We start from the raw sequence: 19,927 nt of genomic DNA, 5'->3' as shown, positions 1-19,927 counted from the left end.
GCCAATACTGGAAGCTGATTTGCATCTTGCGTGGTGCAGCAGGCCACAGCTCAACTACCTAGTGAGAGGCTGTGCTGCCACAAACATGCTGGCAAGCCCTGCACCCTACAGCATTGTTGAGGATCTGAAGGAAGTCTGTCAGCTCTTCCAACCACCTCTCTGATGAGGGGCTTGCAGTTTTTTAGGCTCATGGTATAGCTTGTCCGTAGTAGGCTCTGGAGACCCCCATTTGATTAACTTCTGGGAATCCCTGAACTTTAGACTCATTCTGGCTATGCACCAGTGGAAACAAACTAACACTGGCCTGTAGCAATGAAACTAATTTTCTGACCAGGTCTCCTCAAAGTCCATGCCCTACTTCTTACCATATATACGATTATGGCTTTGATTCAGGAGCTCACATGCCTCAGGGCTGCTGGTCTCTCTGAAGTCCCTGTGTGCGGTGTTGCTTAACAGCTCCTCAGTGCCTTACAACACTGGACACAGGGACATGAGGAGCAGGACACAGTTTAGCTGTCTAAACCTGGTGCCAGGTGAATAACTTTGGAGCAACTGGAGTTGCTAGTTGTATGAAGTTCTTCGAATTGAATCTGCATGACTTCAGTGTGTGCCTAAGCCCTGGTCCCCAGGGCTTTTACTGTATTTCCTTGTGCAGAGAACATAATGATGAGCTTTAACATCTGTCCTGCTGCATTATAATGAACTGTACAAAATGCATATGTCAAGGAATCAGTTGTCCTGTCTTATTTCTGAAAGCATACAAATATTCTTCTGAAGGAGCCTGCTGTAGTCTTAGTTCTTTAAATACATATTTTTAAAATAAGTTTTGAGACTCATGTGCTGGATATGGTTCTTTTTTAAAGGTTGTCATGTTCACTTTCTGTCAGGACTGGGGCTGGCACACCTTCAAAGCACCCTAGGATATTCAGGTGGGGTGAGTTGCCTCTCCTGGAAGGAAGCCTACAAGACCATATCCTTGCTCACCCTTTATTTCCATACTTGCTCAGTACCAAAATAGTTGTGGGAGAGAACACCCCAAGGAAGGCTGGCATGAGAACAAGTACATGTGACTAGCCATGAACCACAGACCACATAGGGTTGTAACTTCCCTTGCCTGGTTGTCTTCCAGGTGGTGCAGAAGACTTTGGCATCCTCCCAGGCCCCTATGGAGGAGCCTGGCCTCCTCCTGAGCCCCTATAGAAGTGCCTGGCCTCCTTATAGACCCTGATAACCACCTGTGCCAGCTTCTCAGAGCAGTGTTGTCTGTGCAGCAGCTCCTGCTGTCCGTCCCCAGGGTGCCCCATAGAAAGAGACAACAAATGCCCTAATGAGATAACTGCTTTAGTAAGATAGAATAAGATGAGGAATATGGATAGTGAGTAAATCTTATGTCCCTTCAGATGCTAGGCACCAAGCCTTCCGGCAGAGTCCAACAGAGCTCTCCCTTTTTTGTCCCTTGAGCCAATATATAAATTGCTTACAAGAAAATATTTCTATTCTTAAATTATATTCACACAGGAACTTCTTGTTGCATGTTCAGATACAGGCAAGGCCAGGCAGGTGCCGTAAGGGCTGGTACCAAGCAGGAGCTGCCCACAGACCCCATTACCATGAGCTGGCTGAGCTCATCCTGCAGCCAAGGGGCCTGTGCAGCACAGCTCTGAGCCTGCTGCGGGGATCGCTGGCTCCTGAATGTGCAACGGGCTCTCAGTCAGGATCAATGCATCCCCACCTTGACCCACATACAGTTTACCTTTCCCACAGATATTACAAATTACAGATTACGTTAATAACACATGGGCTTCTCAAGCCCTAAGTACAAGGTCCAATAGAGTGGACATTGCCTGTTCAAGATCATTAACTTCTTGACTACGATGTCTTCTGCAAGGTGGGCCTGAGCTCTGTGGGGGCTCATCCATCTGGGGACTGGGAGAAGTCACTTTTGCTCCCAGTGGGGCTTGGACTCGGTTCTAGCCATGGCTCCTTGGGGATGGCTGAGTGTCAGGGTAGGGATCAGAAGGAGCAGTGGTGCCTGTCCCCCAGGCTGAGTGGCTGGAGGTGCCTCAGGTGCTGCAGGACAGGCTGCCCCACTCCAATGGCATTTCCAGGTCCTGCTATGGCACAGGTAGATGAGACCTCACACTCCTCATCCTCAATAGTAGGGGCTTGGCTTCCCACTCCATGTTCCCTCTAGCAGCAGCCTGGCCTCCCCACAGATCCTTTATACAGAAGCCTGGCCTCCTTCCAATCTCCAGTGGAGGAACCTGGCCTCCTCATAGATCCATACAGGGGAGACTGACCTCCCTATAGATCCTTTATATGGAAGCCTGGGCCTCTCCCAGGCCCCTATGGAGGAGCCTGACCTCCCCACAGATTCTTATAGGGGGTCTCCCAGGCCCCTATGGAAGCGACACATGTCCCTCCCATACCTGCCGCGCTGCTGATTGGCCGAGAGCGCCCGGAGGGGGGTGGGAGCAGGCTCAGGCAGCGCTGCAGCGGGTGGGGACCATGGCTGAGGCCTTGAGGGCCCCTCGTAAGGTCCCCGCCAAGAGCAGGCCTAAGGTAGGGGGGGCTGGGGTGGCGGCGGGCACCTCAGGGTCTCGTTCCGTACTCCTCATAGTCGTTGGCCCTGACGCCTTCCATTTGTGGCAGTGGCAGCAGTGAGGTGGGTTTAGTGCAATGGAGGGGTGTGTGAGGGGGGGGTGTGTGTGTGGGAGGGTGTTATTACACCCCGTGGGACTTTGGTCAAGGGATTTGACTTGTATTTGGGGTTACTCCTTGTTTTTTTGTTTGTGTTGTTTTTTTGTTGTTTGGTTTTTTTTTAAGCAGCAGAAGAGGTGTCTGCTGTAGGTGATGTTTATATCTGTGTTTGTTCGTCTTCTGCTGAAAGCAGTGAGGTAGAGGGGGGATGTTTTTCTAAAAAGGCATCTGAATATCTGCACTTTTCTAAAGTGATGTAAGAAGACTTAGAGTGTCACGGCCCACTCGGGACTCGTGATGGTTCTTTTAGTGCGATCTCAAAGTGCAAAATTACAGCAAACACGCCAAAGGAGTTGGTTTCAATCAAACAGCACAAACTTTATTATTTTGCCCGTAAAGCGGCATGTGATAGGTGAAAGGGAGTGAAAAGGAAAAGTAAAGATAGAAAAAAAAAAAAAAGGATAATAGCTACCACCGCGGGTCCAAGGTGTCCCTATGGTCCCAGATCCAGGCAGCGTCCCGATGTCGATCCTTGGTGGGGAGAATTCTCAGGGGTCTCGTTGTTAGGGGTCGACCTTTTATGCCAAGTAGCAAACCTTGCTCCTCCTTACTTTGGGGATCTCCGCCTGTTCTCGGCCCTTAGGATAGAAGTGTGGTTTTTGTACATTATAATGAGCAAAGTTCCATTAAAGGGCACTTTCTCACCGTTGTTTTTGAGACAGCAGCTGTGATTCATCCTCCTCAATAGCAGCTGCACAGTTATCTCTGCCAGTTTTGACAACAGGGATGAGCCGTGGCACCTCTGCGCCACTCTGTCCACCGTCTCAAGGATGTTGTACATTTTGTTGTTAGGCCAGAGTCGGCCTTGTCCATTACAGTTCCATTCTGTTCCCGGGAAAAAACAACTGCATCTCACGCAGGCTGCTCGCAGCAACTCATGTCAAGTTGTGAGCCTAACTTTTAGGCCAGATCAAGTCCATAGTCCACCTGGAAGTCCTCGATGACAAGGTTGAGACAATACTGATTTTCTGACCGACCCTTACACCACCCCGTGGCTTAACATTGTCATCAGGACCGCATGGTGGCAGCATAACCCTCAAAGGGAGACAGGAAAGAAAAGAGAGAGAGAGAAAGAGAAAAGTAAAAGCAGTATAATTACCATACAGTTTGCAAAAAGTTAAATTGTTTCTCTATCATACTCTAAAAATCTTCTGTATAATTTTTCCTAGGCAATCTGCCTTGCATTAGCAGTTTTTGGAATATCTATGTAGGTTGGAACATTTAGCAGACTGTGTGCATTAAGTACAGAAGTCAAATGTGTCAACTGATTCACCATTTTCCAATTTTTGATATACAATATTGCTGATAAAACCAAACTTATTAAGACCAGTATTAAGAGAACGACAATGGGGTGACACGATTTGTTCAAGATGCCTGTAGCAGAAGGTGACCACCCAAAAACTGTGTCCCACCATCTATGTTCTGCATCCTTTTCTACCCTTTCCAAAACATGGTGTATTTCTTCCACATCATGATGAATCATTACTAAGGTTTTCTGTCCATTTTCCCTGATCTTTCCCAGGATCTTGATCAAATTCTGGTGGTGTAATAATTTCCTTACCAAAGTGAGATTCATTCCAATTGGTGCAGGTAGCAGTTCGTGAATCAGTGTGTAATTAGATTGCAAGAGTTTGTGAGAGGTCACCGGTGCTAAATAAGAAAAGTCACATCCAGTGATTTTAGTAAAATTACAAACACAAAAATGTGAGTGGTTCCTAGTATCTACAACTACATCATCTACAGATATGGAATCGCAAACAGTCCGTAAGCATGCACAACCTTTGCCAATATATACAAGTATTGTCTCAGGGTTTTTGTCAGGACGAATCTCGAAATGGCAAATGTTTTGTTCAGTGTCAAGACAAATGTCTTGAGCTCTGATGGTGTTGCTTTCACAAATGAATCCTTGTTGTTCCCGCACAATACATGCATCAACATCAATAGTTTGCCACTTAGCCCATTTTTCCGGGCCCATACTCTATGCTCTAGAGGATAGAGTACTGTGCCGTTGTGGTTCAGTCCTAACGCAACGATTTGGTATATTGTATATTCCGAAGCATTGTGGATCGTTAACACAAAAGCTGTGGCCACGCTATTGATGGGGTTATAGATAAAATTAACCAGATACCACCAGGAATGGAATTTCCTTTCGAAGTCAGTGGCACTGTCTGTGTGAGGGATTTCAGTGATGGTCTGTGTAGGGCCACTGTGGGAAATTACAAGCTGCACACAGCTGTGAGAACGCGATCTTGGAGAGGGGAACTAGGAGGGGTGTTATCTCAGAGAGGGGAACTAGGAGGGTTGTTATCTCAGAGAGGGGAGCTAGGAGGGTTGTTATCTCAGAGAGGGGAGCTAGGAGGGCTGTTATTGAGCAGGATGTTGCTGCTATCCGGGAACCGCTGTTAGCCAGCAGGGCACGTACTTGGCAGGCCTTGCTGCATGCGCTGGCCACGCGTGCACCAACACCTGGTCAGTACTCTGCCACTGAATCTGCTGAGGGGATAAACAGAGGCGGCTCAGAGCAGAGGGAGAGAGAAAGGACCCAGAGCTCACTCTACGAACAACAGGGGACGCCCTGAGGGTGCTGCACCTACCTCCCTTCTCTGCTCTGACCCCACTGATCATCCTCCTGCTTGGCGGTGTCTCTGGCTTAGTCGGGGTGGTAAGACTCTCACAAAGGGAAGACAATACGCTGGTGACTGCTTATGCTGGGAACTGTGACTGCTTATGCTGGTAACTGCTTACGCAGGACTGTAATAGAGCAACAAATACTGTTGTGCTTTTAAATATCATATGCTGGGTGAACTTTGTGCATAGGAATCCTACGAACTGGCTACACTGTCCCAAACTATTTTCCAAATTTCAGTGGGGAAAGTGCCGCCTTCACCTTCTCTTATAATTGATGCGGCTACTGATTGCATCCACAATTGAGCTTGAATACAACTGAGAGCCAGGGAGAGGTTGTTTTGGACCACACTGAATGCATGTATAACCAGTTTGTGGTCTTTTTCACTCACCTTCTCCCATTTTGGTAATATATTTGATAACATACATTGGTTAGTTCCTAAAGCCAATAGGGAAGATCGTAAAGGATGTTGCAATTTAGTCAGGTCATTGGTTGTGGTAGCCAATTTGTTCATCAATACCTCTGAATCAATACTATTTAGAACTCTCAATCCTGTTCCCAAAACACCAGTTAGGTCTCTCTTTGTTCGTTTCTTGGAAGGGGTCTGTTTTTGCAGCCAGGTTGTCCATCCCTCGTAAGAGGTTTTTAGGAAAGGTGAGTGTCGTAGTTCAGCCCTGATCGGGACCAGACTACACAGTCTTTCTCTCTCACTCCCCCCACCCTCCAAGAGAATAGGGGGAGAGGATATAAGAAAAACGGCTCGAGGTTTGAGATAAGGATGGGGAGAAATCATTAAAATTACCGTCACGGGCAAAACAGACTCAACTTGGGGAAAAATACTCATTTATTTCTAAAACTAGCAGGAGAATGAGACAGGGAACAAGATAACCTCCATCCACCCCTCCCTCTTCCCGGGCTTAACATTATCTCTGCTACCTTCTCCCCTCCCCGAGCGGCACAGGGGGGAAAAAGGGAATGGGGGTCACGGTCAGTTCATCATGCATTGTTTTACACCACTGCATCATCGTCTGGGGAAGAACTCCTCACATTCCTCCTCTGCTCCAGCATGGGGTCCCTCCCATGGGCCACAGTCCTTCCTGAAACTGCTCCAGCGTGGGTCATCTCTTCCACGGGGTGCAGTCCCTCTAGAACAGCTGCTCCAGTGGGCCCTCCACGGGCCACAGCCTCCTTCAGGCCTCCACCTGCCCCAGCGTGGGGTCCTCCACGGGCTGCAGGTGAATCTCTGCTCCTCCGTGGACCTCCATGGGCTGCAGGGGGACAACCTGCTCCACCATGGTCGTCACCACAGGCTGCAGGGGAATCTTGGCCAGGAGCAGCATTACTCCTCCCCCTCCTTCTTCACTGACCTTGGTGTCTGCAGCTGTTCCTCACAACAGGCTGGCAGACGTCTCTCAGGATCCTTTTTACATCTTATTCACTTCTCATCTCCTCTCCACTTCTTGCAGCCAGGCCGGGCTGAGTTGGGCCCAGTCAGCTGCCCGGCGGGAGGCCAGAGGGTGAGGCCTGCAAGGCCCATGAGGCTCGCGCCTCCCCCTCTCAGCTACTTCACATCTTCTCTCTTTTTTTTTCTGTTTTCCCCTTCTTAAATATGTTATCGCAGAGGTGTTATCACAGGACATTCTGCTACCAATTTGCTCGGCCTTGGCCAGCAGTGGATCCGCCCTAGGCCCGGCCAAATCCACTGAACAAAGGGGAGCAACTTCTAGCAGTTTCCTACAGAAGCTACCACCTTAGGCCCTCACTCACTAAACAAAACCAGAACAGTGAGCAAGCTGGCTGAATTTCTGAAGCATTATTTTGCATCGACAGTTCAACTTGTTTGAGGGACCATGATGGATTGAATAACATCTGTTGCTGGCCCATATTTCTGATTACATATGGTCCAATTCAAAAAATTTTCAGGTTCAGTACAATAACTGGTTCAGTGGTAGGTTGTGCTGTGTTTGTTGTCATGTTGGGGCTGGGAGTAGTAGTTGTTGTTGGCTCAATAATGGCCATTTTAAATTTAAATGTGAGTGCTACGTCACATTTCTGGGTGTTCCAGAGACAGATTACAAAGACTGGTTGGGTTAGTGTAAAATTACTCCAGCATTCCAATTTTTCCTTTTCAAGGGCACAGAGACTTTGTGAGTACAGATTCATTAGTTCTTCTTACAGTAATTTGGGTTGCTTTTTCATGGATAGATCCGTTGACCATTCGGCAACCTATTTGAATTTTTTCTCCAATTGTTCCCATCAAGAGGGGACCCCTGCTGTCTCTGTCCCAGCCCCACTCATGCTCTGAGTACACTTCCATTTCATGCTTAACCACAGTGGCCAAATTTAAGTTCGACCGTTTAAAAGGTGGTCCCATGCTTAAGGTAGGCGTGAGACCACAGCCATTTGGTGTTCTTTTGATTACAGGTTAGTGGTAAGATGCAGAAAAATATTGTAAGCCCAGTCATAAATCCAATTAAACAATTGGTCATTTTTAGAATTTATGCTTCCAAATTATCATCCATGTGCAGCTTTTCCCACTCTCTGCTGTCCCTCGGAGTTCTTCTGCAAGATAAAATAACAGAGCTTGCCTCCTTGAGGCACAGTTAAAATGATGGAACTATCCAACGGGTATTTATCCGATGTTCCTTTCGCAGGGCATCAGAGGCTACCCACGCATATGCATTTAGTGGGGTTTTTAGGACCAATGGTACTGTTCCCACAGTGGGAAGCTCCACTAAAACGGCTTGTCCTGGGAAGTGAGCTGGATTTTTAGAGTCATTCGGTCCTTTTAATGAGGGGATTAAAGTAGGAGCCTTTGGACAGAAGGCAGTGATTTTAGGGCATCCATTTACCCCCCATCTGTCATTTACACCTTTGACAGCTTCCCACAGGCGAGCATCCCAATTGCCTTCCTGTGGTTTCAGTCGTTTTAATAGACCATTGGTTCTCTCTACAATACCATTAGCTTGTGGGTAATAAGGAGTGTGAAAAATCCATTTAATCCCTTCACTTCGTGCCCAATCCTGTATTATTCTGGCAGTGAAGTGGGAGCTGTTATCAGACTATTTCTTGTGGTTTTGGAAAAGTTCCAAACCATTGTCACAATGCTTTCACAGTGCTTTCTCCCATAGCCCTGTTAAAGGCTTCTGCTTGGACTACTCCTGATATTATTTCCACTCCCACCAGCACAAAATGTTTCCCTCCTGATTTCTTAAAGGGTCCAATATAATCTGCCTGCCACGCATCCCACAAACCTTTACCCTCTCTTAGATGCAGGGGATCATCTTCTAAAGGGTGTCTTTCCAGTCGCCTACGACATTGCTCACAGGCAGATATGCAAGTTTCGCATGTTGCTCTGGTGACAGGCCAGCCTCGAGCAAGGGCTTCACGATACAGATCCTTAGCTCCTGTGTGTTTACGCTTTACATGCAACCATTCTAGCAGGCGTTCCCAATCTTCTGTGACTTGGTCCTTTTGTACAGGGGCTAGCCTTGCTGACTCATCCACTCTGTTATTCCACTCACCTGCTGAGCCCCCATCTGCCTGATGAGAAGCTACCCATCCCACGGCAAAGTTCCCCTGGTTAGCAATGTTTAAGCTTTCTTGCCATTTTTCCTTTTGCCACACTGGGATTCTGTTAACCTCCCATTCATTTTGTTCCCAAAAAGGCAGCCATTCAGTACAACCCTTAAACACAGCGTAGGAATCAGTATAAATGTGGACAGGAGAAGTGGCTTGAGCTTCACGCTGGAAAACACTCCACACTGCAATTAACTCTCCTACTTGGGCGCTGCCCACTCCCTCTGTAATAATTTGTTCATCAGAGGAGGTATGGAGTGCTACTGTTAGATAGTTCCATACTTTCCCTTCTCTCTTTGCAGAAGCATCGGTAAACTAGGCACTCACTGCTGGATCGGGGGAGAAAGGAGGAGCTGCTTGGATGACAGAGGCAGGTTTATCTTGGCTGCAATCCAAACTTTCTGTTTCTTGTATAGCCAAGTGTTTTAAAGCTCCTTCAGTCACTGAGAAAATGTTACAGTAGTGTTCAATCTGGGCATACCATTTTCGTACTGAGGCTTTCTGGGCCACCCCGTCAGGGGGAGGGGTCCCGCTGGTAACTGCCTTTATCACTTTAAACGGGCCTCTCAGTACGATTGGTTGTTGGCGTGCAATTTTCTCTACTTCTGTGAGAGCCAGGCTAACCACAAACAAACCCTTCTCCCAAGCAGTGTATCTCCTCTCCTCTCTCTTTAAAGCCACGAGAATAAAATCCCACAGGCCGAGTTGGACCCCCAGGGCCCCGTTGCCATATGTGTACTGATAATCCTGATATGGCAAATCCCCATTCCACCTGAAAAGGGTCTGTAGGGTGGATGGGGCCGAGAGCCTGGTGAGCCGTTGCTTCAAAAATTAACAGTTGCATAGCTTCTTCCTGAATCGGGGTCCATTCCCATTTGACCCCTTTCCTCAGCAAATCATAAAGAGGTCTAGCAATAATGGAGAAGTCTGGAATATGTTTTCTCCAGAACACCAATAGTCCTAAAGCATGTTGTAAATCCTTTTTTGACTCAGGCATTTTAATCTGATCTAAAGAAGTGAGGGTGTCCGGTGGGATACACGTCATTCCCCCTTTCCACCAAATTCCCAAAAACTTTACTTCTTGCGATGGCTTTTGGACCTTTTTGGGAGGAATTTGCAAACCCAAATTCTCCAAGTGAGAAATTATATTCTGGTGGGTTGTTTCCACCTCCTTTATTTCTTTCCCCCCCACAAGGATGTCATCAATATATTGGTAAACATCTACAGCTTCAGGTTTTGGTATTTTTTCCAATTCCTGGGCTAAAGCATGATGAGCCAATGTAGGAGAGTGCTTATACCCCTGGGGTAGCCAGGTGAAAGTATATTGTTGCCCTTCCCACGTAAAGGCAAAACGGTCTCTGTCCTCTGGTTGCAAAGGTACCATAGAAACCATGTCTTTGACATCTATGGTTGCCATAATTGGGTGAGCTTTCTCCTGAATTATTGTTATCAATTCGGCCAAATTGGGCACTGCAGCAGTCAAAGGTTCAGTGTTGGCTTTCAGTCTCCTAAAATCCACTGTCAGTCGCCACTTTCCATTAGGTTTTCGCACTGGCCACACCGGAGAGTTAAAAGGAGAATGTGTATTTATCACAACCCTTTGCTCCCGCAGTTCCTGTATAACTGGTCTGATACCTTCTTTTTCTCCCAGGGGAAGGGGATATTGTTTGACATTAGTTACTTTGCTAAACGGCAGAGAGGGTGCAGTTTGGAGCAACCTAATATTTAATTGCGGGGTCCCAAAAGTCCACCACAACCCTTCTGGGTCTTTCCAACCTTTCCCTTTAAGGACATCCATTCCTAATAAATTAGTAGGAATATTCCCGATCACCACTGTAACGGTGTTTTCCTCTCCCAGCAACGTTAGCTTTACCTGAGCAACACTCATGGCTTCTGTTGACCCTAAAGCATTCAGGACACAAAAACGTCTCCTCGAGGGAGACACCACACCTTTGTGCATCTTCTTTAGTCAGAGCGGAGACTTGGGCACTGGTATCAATCAAAAAGGTCACCAGTCCCCGTTTTGGACCCACAATAGCCGTAATGAGCAAATCTCCCCTGCTAGTCTTGGTGAGCTCCCGGATATAAATCCATCCTCCATTCCCTTGCTCACCGATGGGGAATGGAGGTTTTAGTTTTCCTGTGTCTGGGGAAAAACCTCACTATTTCTGTTGCCTGTGTCTTCCAAAGGTGGGGCTGTGGGTGTGATGGGTGAGATTTCTTTTCCTTTGGGTGGGTATTGTTTCAGGTTAGACCATTTTGATACCACCATTTTGATACTGATTTTCTGACCGACCCTTACATTAGAGTAATTGGTAGCCAGGTGAAGGGTGTGATAGTTCCTGCGCTGTAAAATGGTGTAAACAAGCATTTTATTCTTATGGCCTTCTCAAATAGCTCTGAACAGCGAGACAGCTGGAGTTGCCTCTATGCTGAAGCCGTAGAGCAATAGAGCTTATTGGCGTTTTAGCAGTGTTTTAGTATAATGTGGGATGACAGGCTTACTACATCTCATATGTATAGGTTTGGCTTTGAAATGCTCACAACACAGAATCACAGAATGGTTGCAAGGGACTTTGAAAGGTCATCTAGTCCAACCCCCCTGCAAGGAGCAGGGACATCCCCAACCAGATCAGGTTGCTCAGAGCCTTATCCAACCTGGCCTTGAATGTTTCCAGGGATGGGGCATCCACCACCTCTCTGGGCAACCTGTGCCAGTGTTCCACCACCCTCAGTGTGAAAATTTTTTTCCTCATGTCTAATCTGAATCTGCTTCCTTCTATTCTAAAACCATTACCCCTCGTCCTATCATAACAGGCCCTACTGAACAGCCTCTCCCCATCTTTCCTGTAGGCCCCCTTGAGGTACTGGAAGACCGCTATAAGGTCTCCCTGGAGCCTCCTCTTCTCCAGGCTGAACAGCCCCAACTCTCTCAGCCTGTCCTCATAGGAGAGGTGCTCCAGCCCTCTGATCATCTTTGTGGCCCTCCTCTGGACCTTCTCCAACTGGTCCATGTCCTTCTTATGTTGGGGGCGCCAAAGCTGAATGCAGTACTGCAGGGAGGCTCTTACAATAGTGGAGTAGAGAGGAAGAATCACCTCCCAGCATGAGGCCATATATAGCAGATGACAGTGTTTATTCTTTATTAGTTGATGCTACAGTTGTTAAGTATCACCCTTCCTAGGTTTTAATCCTGTTGTGAGCGTTTCTTGTTCATGTTGTTAGTACCACAGCTTTCTGAAGGCTTTCCTTTCCTTGTAGCTGTACTACACAGAATTTCTCTAGTTTGTGGAAATAATCTGAACTGAAATGTCTTGTCTCAGAGTTGAGTCAAAATGGAAGTGTTTCCCTTAATTGCTTAACCTCTTTTGTGTTGTAAACTGTGCCAGGTAGAGCAAAGACATTGAAGTTATGGCTGTCAAAGCCCTCTGGAAATACAGTAATGGATTAATTGACCGCTGTTTTGTAAAACAAGGGTTAGATCCAAGTATCAGCTGCAGCTGTGATTCCTGAACTCAAGGCAAGTAAAAGTTGGAGGGAATGACAATCCCAGAAGAGTGTGTCATTGGTTTTGTTTTGATTCAGCCCCATAGCATGAGCAGGGCAATGTACTCTTAAGACTGCTGTTTAAGAGAATTGGTTCCCTGCAGGAAGGCAGTGAATCACAGATGATACTTTTCTGTCATTCATTAACAACATGTACGGTGACTCCAGAGGCCGCTGTCTTTGGCCATCCCTTCCAGGTGTAATTCACCATGAAACTATTCACTGGCGATGTCACATGTGAGAAGCCAGAACCCTTCAGTGTTACACATGACCCGTTCCTGATGTTTTTGTTGCTATTATTATGCTCAGCTTTGTTAATAGGCAGGAGTGTTTGAGGATGTAGTTTGGGGCCCAGTCACATTGAGGGCTTTGCCATTCCTGTGCCTCAGAAAGAGCTGTAATCCTTTGAAATGCTGAAATTCTCATGAGCTGGGAGAAAGGCTGGCTCAGCTGTGGAGCTGCCAAGTAGTGGAATGGAGCCCAGGGCTTTCTGAAAATAGTGGCCCCAAAGTTAAGCTTGTCCAACAACAGTAACATCAGACTGATTCGGAGATAGTGAGGTGGCAAAACCAGTGAACCTGAAACTGGTGAAGAGGAGGTTGTATGTCTGTGTCCATCTTGATTATTCCAGAGATGTTTCCTGAAAAATAATAGGTGTCCTTAGAACTTGAGATGTCATTCACTGATGTGCTAGGAGAGGAGAACAGTTAGGCATGGGACAAGACTACCAAGCAGGTGCCATCTTTGACTTAAAAGCTAAACCTTAGAAGAGAGAACAACAAATTTTGCTGTCATGTTAATTCAGAACCTGATTTCTCTCATCCTTTCTCAGATTAAATCCTTGTTAACGATTATGGCTTTTTTTTTGCCTTGAAAATGAGAACAGAAAGGCATTTCATAAATTTTAAAAACAAATATTTTATCTAACAGTAGTGCTTGGGAAGAATACAGGACGCTACTGAAAGATCAAGGTAGCTTCTTCTGTACGAGAACTGCAAGAGGGAACTTTGAGATTGTAGAGGGGAAAGGACCAACATGTGTTTGTAAAGTACACGGGTCAGTACACTGTCAAAAATATGATCTAGTGATATAGTATCCGGTGGAAATTACTGACTTTGAGTTAATTGTCAGGAGATGTTTATTACAACTACAAGTCCTAGTTTAAAGAATTGCGCTGATGTATTTTTAACCTCTTATCTGTAGCTTTAGCTAGGCTTGGAGTGTGTCAGAAGTGTTTTGTGATCAGAAGTTTTAATACACTGAAAAACACAGTCTGAAAACAAAGCCAGTGTGTTGCCATTTCATAAAGAAGCTGTGAGGGTATGTTTGAAGTAAAATTAGACTTGAGATCGAGGTTACCTAGAGCCTTGATTTGAGCTATTTTCATGTATGCCCTCTCATAAGGCAAAGCCATGTCAGATGTTTAGTGAAAGTATACGTGATACTGTCAGCAAGTTTCAAAACCTATCATCTTTCCCCCAATCATGGAGTATTGAAAACTTTTTCCTAATTTCAGCAGTGTTCTTTATTATATTATCTGGCTCATCCAAAACTGGAGTGCTGTAACCTCCCATGTCTCAGTTTTGCTTTTAATAAACTGGTAGGTATACACAAACAGTTTACAAATTGCCAAAACACTTTACCAATTTTTTGTTTTACAAATTGGCAAAATCTTTGTTGATTTCCTGTGCAACATTATTTCCCGTGCCATGCTTTGGGAATGAGGCTACTAATCTACACCTTAGACAAGGTTTATGGGAAATGTTTACCTCCAGACTGATGTTCATTTAAAAGTGGATAATCGGTTTACACTTTTAAGGTCACTACTGAGTTTTTCTACATCTCTAGTGTGTAATTGTCGTAGTTCAGCCCTGATCAGGACCAGACTACACAGTCTCTCTCCCGCTCCCCCCACCCTCCGAGAGAACAGGGGGAGATGATATAAGAAAAACGGCTCAAGGTTTGAGATAAGGACGGGGAGAAATCCTTAAAGTTACTGTCACGGGCAAAACAGACTCGACTTGGGGAAAACTATTCATTTATTTTCTAAAATTAGCAGGAGAATGAGACAGGGAACAAGATAACCTCCCCCCACCCCTCCCTCTTCCCGGGCTTAACATTATCTCTACTACCTTCCCCTCCCGAGCGGCACGGGGGGGGAAAAGGGAATGGGGGTCGCGGTCAGTTCATCACGCGTTGTTTTACGCCGCTGTATCATCGTCAGGGGAAGAACTCCTCGCATTCCTCCTCTGCTCCAGCGTGGGGTCCCTCCCACGGGTCACAGTCCTTTGTGAAACTGCTCCGGCGTGGGTCATCTCTTCCACGGGGTGCAGTCCCTCTAGAACAGCTGTCCCAGCGGGCCCTCCACGGGCCACAGCCTCCTTCAGGCCTCCACCTGCTCTGGCGTGGGGTCCTCCACGAGCTGCAGGTGGATCTCTGCCCCTCCGTGGACCTCCATGGGCTGCAGGGGGACAACCCGCTCCACCATGGTCTTCACCACGAGTTGCAGAGGAATCTTGGCCAGGAGCCATATTACTCCTCCCCCTCCTTCTTCACTGACCTTGGCGTCTGCAGCCGTTCCTCACAACAGGCTGGCAGACGCCTCTCAGGATCCTTTTTACATCTTATTCACTTCTCATCTCCTCTCCACTTCTTGCAGCCGGGCCGGGCCGAGTTGGGCCCAGTCGGCTGCCCGGCGGGAGGCCAGAGGGTGAGGCCTGCAAGGCCCATGAGGCTCGCACCTCCCCCTCTCTGCCCCCCGCTCAGCTGCTTCACATCTTCTCTTCCCTCCTTTTCCTGTTTTCCCCTACTTAAATACGTTATCGCAGAGGCGTTATCACGGGACATTCTGCTACCAATCGGCTCGGCCTTGGCCAGCAGCGGGTCCGCCCTAGGCCCGGCCGAGTCCACTGAACAAAGGGGAGCAACTTCTAGCAGTTTCCTACAGAAGCTACCACCTTAAGCCCCCCCTTACTAACAAAACCAGAACAGTAATATCTATTGAAAATAGGTATTCCAGTGTTTGTACATATCTTGTGATTGTTTTAGGATGTAATTAGGGGATGCCTTCCAGACTCTTTGTTCTGAAAGTGCATTTTTGAAAATAATTTTCTGTTAATGAAAATATTTTTGTAAAACTTAAGGCGAATCTCAACATAACTTTTTGTAATTTGGTAAAATCTAATGACTCTATTTTTAGAGTTCAGGGTCTTGTTATTTTGATTGTTTTAAGTTAATGAAACACTCTGTCCTGGGACGTTTATAGCTTTTTATGTAGAAATGTTGAAACATCGTTCAAGAAGTGACCAAGAAATGAGACACTGATAGACAGTCTTCAAAGGGCAACTAAAGAACAAGGATCTGTATGGTATATTTGTTTTTACCTTTAATATTAAGAAAATTAATATGTTAAGAGGGGCTTTCTGAGTTGTGATGTTAACAAATACTGTTTTTGGTGATGATGGGATTTGGGGTGCAAGGGGGAGAGATTCACTTGGTAGTGACACTTAATTTTTTTCCAGGAAAAAAAGAAAAAAAGTAGTTGTGGTTCTAGATATTAATTTTACTTGCTGCCACATTTTCCGTTTTTAAGCTGTTTTGTTATAAAATAGATTATTGCCATTGCTTTTCTGTCTCTCCACTGACCCCCAGTACTTCAGAGTATCATCCCATTGAGATTTAAGACAGTTTGTTGTTTGATTTTTAAACTGATGAGTGTAGGGTAGTGGGATCTCTGTTAGTTATCTCTTCTGGAGTCAGACTCGTGTCTGTAGTCAGTCAGAATGAGCCTGTGCATGCCCAGTTCTGCCTGTAGTGTTGGGTGAAGTTAGTGTCACAGTACTTCAGGTAGATGCAGGGGATATGTGGTGGCAGAGGACCTCAGAATGACTGTAGCAGTGATGTCCCATCTGGCCTTCTGCCTGTAGTGACTGTGGAGAACTTGATCGGAATAATCACGGAGTCCTCATAGAGGTATGCATGATCTTCATTTATTGAGGGTTTGATTTACATTCTTATAGGGTTCTTAGGGTTGCACGCAGGGGCAGTCCTTTTACCATTGGGGGCGGAGCTGAAAGCACGCGCCACTATAATATCTGTGATTGGTTTTATGCAAATATGCACGAGCATCTACGTTTTATTCTCCTCCCCTACTTGCGGTTAGCAGCATCCTGTTAGCACATCTTGTTTCCTCATTTCTAGTATCGGTTATGCCTTTTATGGAGTTGTTTTTCACTTCTTTGCCCTTGTAGTGACCTATTCCTCTAAAGTAGTATAGCTAAAGGCTGGGTTGTGCATGCAGGCCTCAGGCAGCACTGCATGCCCTTGTTCAATAAGAATATTCTCTACAAGTGACAGTTTTCACTGATGTCATTCCTGACTGTCCTGCTGTCAGAGGTGTCAGCTGCAAAGGAGCTTGAGTCACGCTCGTAGGCAACCCTGTTGTTCAAAGCAGAGGGAGTGTGAAGTCCATCCACTTCCAGCAACTGTTGCTCCACAAGTGTAGCTGTGGTTTTAGCAACTTCCAGGGTGGTCATGATACTCTGTGTCATTTCTGTTTGCAAAGCAGAGGGGTCTGGGGAGCTCTTCGGGGCATGCATCAGAAAAGTTTTCCCCACACTCATTCTGTGTCACTTGTCTTTGGAGCTGGATGATACACTGTGTTGTAGTTTAGCCCCGATCGGGACCAGACTACACAGTCTCTCTCTCGCTCCCCCCACCCTCCGAGAGAATAGGAGATGATATAAGAAAAACGGCTCAAGGTTTGAGATAAGGACAGGGAGAAATCCTTAAAGTTACCGTCACGGGCAAAACAGACTCGACTTGGGGAAAACTATTCATTTATTTCTAAAATTAGCAGGAGAATGAGACAGGGAACAAGATAACCTCCCCCCACCCCTCCCTCTTCCCAGGCTTAACATTATCTCTACTACCTTCCCCTCCCGAGCGGCACAGGGGGGAAGAGGGAATGAGGGTTGCAGTCAGTTCATCACGCATTGTTTTACGTCGCTGTGTCATCATCAGGGGAAGAACTCCTCGCATTCCTCCTCTGCTCCAGCGTGGGGTCCCTCCCATGGGCCACAGTCCTTCGTGAAACTGCTCCAGCGTGGGTCATCTCTTCCATGGGGTGCAGTCCCTCCAGAACAGCTGTCCCAGTGGGCCCTCCATGGGCCACAGCCTCCTTCAGGCCTCCACCTGCTCCAGCGTGGGGTCCTCCATGGGCTGCAGGTGGATCTCTGCCCCTCCGTGGACCTCCATGGGCTGCAGGGGGACAACCTGCTCCACCATGGTCTTCACCATGAGTTGCAGAGGAATCTTGGCCAGGAGCCGCATTACTCCTCCCCCTCCTTCTTCACTGACCTTGGTGTCTGCAGCCGTTCCTCACAACAGGCTGGCAGACGCCTCTCAGGATCCTTTTTACATCTTGTTCACTTCTCATCTCCTCTCCACTTCTTGCAGCCAGGCTGGGCCGAGTTGGGCCCAGTCGGCTGCCCGGCGGGAGGCCAGAGGGTGAGGCCTGCAAGGCCCACAAGGCTCACGCCTCCCCTTCTCTGCCCCCCGCGCAGCTGCTTCACATCTCTCCTCCTATTTTTTTTCTGTTTTCCCCTTCTTAAATATGTTATCTCAGAGGCGTTATCACGGGACATTCTGCTACCAATTGGCTCGGCCTTGGCCAGCAGCGGGTCCGCCCTAGGCCCGGCCGAGTCCACTGAACAAAGGGGAGCAACTTCTAGCAGTTTCCTACAGAAGCTACCACCTTAGGCCCCCCTCACTAACAAAAGCAGAACACTCTCTCACTCCCCCCACCCTCTGAGAGAGTAGGGAGAGATAATACAAGGAAAAAGGCTCGAGGTTCGAGATAAGGACAGGGAGAGATCCTTAAAATTACCGTTATGAACAAAACAGACTCGACTTGGGGAAAAACTATTCATTTATTACTAAAATCAAAGCAGGAGAATGAGACAGGGAACAAGATAACCTCCCTCCACCCCTCCCTCTTCCCAGGCTTAACAATATCTCCACCACCTTCCCCCCTCCTGAGCGGCACAGGGGGGAAGAGGGAACGGGGGTTGCGGTCAGTTCATCACACGTTGTTTCACGCCGCTGCTTCATGGTCGGGGGAAGAACTCCTCACATTCCTCCCCTGCTCCGTTGTGGGGTCCCACCCATATGCCACAGTTCTTCCTGAAACTGCTCCGGCATGGGTCATCTCTTCCATGGGGTGCAGTCCCTCCAGAACAGCTGTCCCAGCAGGCCCTCCACAGGCCACAGACTCCTTCAGGCCTCCACCTGCTTCGGCGTGGGGTCCTCCACGGGCTCCAAGTGGATCTCTGCCACTCCGTGGACCTCCATGGGCTGCAGGGGGACAACCTGCTCCACCATGGCCATCACCACAGGCTGCAGGGGAATCTTGGCCAGGAGCAGCATTACTCCTCCCCCTCCTTCTTCACTGACCTTGACGTCTGCAGCCGTTCCTCTCACAAGAAAAATTCTTCACAACAGGCTGGCAGACGCCTCTCAGGATCTTTTTTATATCTCATTCACTTCTCATCTCCTCTCCACTTCTTTGGAGCCAGAAAATCAAGGAGCAACGTGACCTGTTCTCAAGACCATATATGAAGATTTTAAGGAGGGGTTTGACCAGTGAATTCAAGGAGGGGGTGCTCTGACAACCCCCAAGACTGCCAGAAGACCCTCTACTCAAAAGACTGAGCATGCGCAAGTGGATGGGGAATATTATAATGATTTCTAGGAAAACTGATGATTATGCATGAAATCACTAAATATATTCTGTCCAGATTTCCAGACCGGCATGCACGCTAGGCGGAAGGGTCCCCCGTGCATCCGGCGCCGCAATAAAGAATACCTGCTTCTTAATGCTACATTGGTGTTAAGGAGTTTGATTCCCATTTTCAATGACAGTAACGTTGACATAGTGTCCAGCTAATGCAACTATGAAAGTTCTATAGCAGAGCTGGCCTGCCCTCAACGTGTTTGTTGTTTACTCCTCAGGTGATAGCCTTAAATGGTTGCTGTAGAGTACCTCTTCTGAAATATGATATCCTTCTTTGTTTTCTTTTTTGAAAGGATTTTTCTTATACATGGACACAAATAGTGTTATTTCTTGTTGACGCAGAAGTCACGGACACTGCTCACGACCAATATGATCAAGCAAATGCCACTTTATTGTTGATACATCCCAGTTAATATAGCCCTTCTAGTTCCCTATCATGCACAAGCTCTTTACTAATTGGCTAACTATATCTGTTCACGCGCTCTTAGCTAAAATATGATTCATTAAGTCTCTTTGTTCACGCGCACGGTCCTCTCCACCTGCACCCTGCTTCACGTTCTGTTTTCAGTCACGTATACCAGCTGTTTTCCTTCTTCTCAAGTTTGCTTCATTACTTTCTCACA

The sequence above is a fragment of the Chlamydotis macqueenii genome, chromosome W, assembly GCF_036417535.1.
Source record: "Chlamydotis macqueenii isolate bChlMac1 chromosome W, bChlMac1.mat, whole genome shotgun sequence".
Lineage (NCBI taxonomy): Eukaryota > Metazoa > Chordata > Aves > Otidiformes > Otididae > Chlamydotis > Chlamydotis macqueenii.
Note: the sequence above shows the minus strand (reverse complement) of the source record.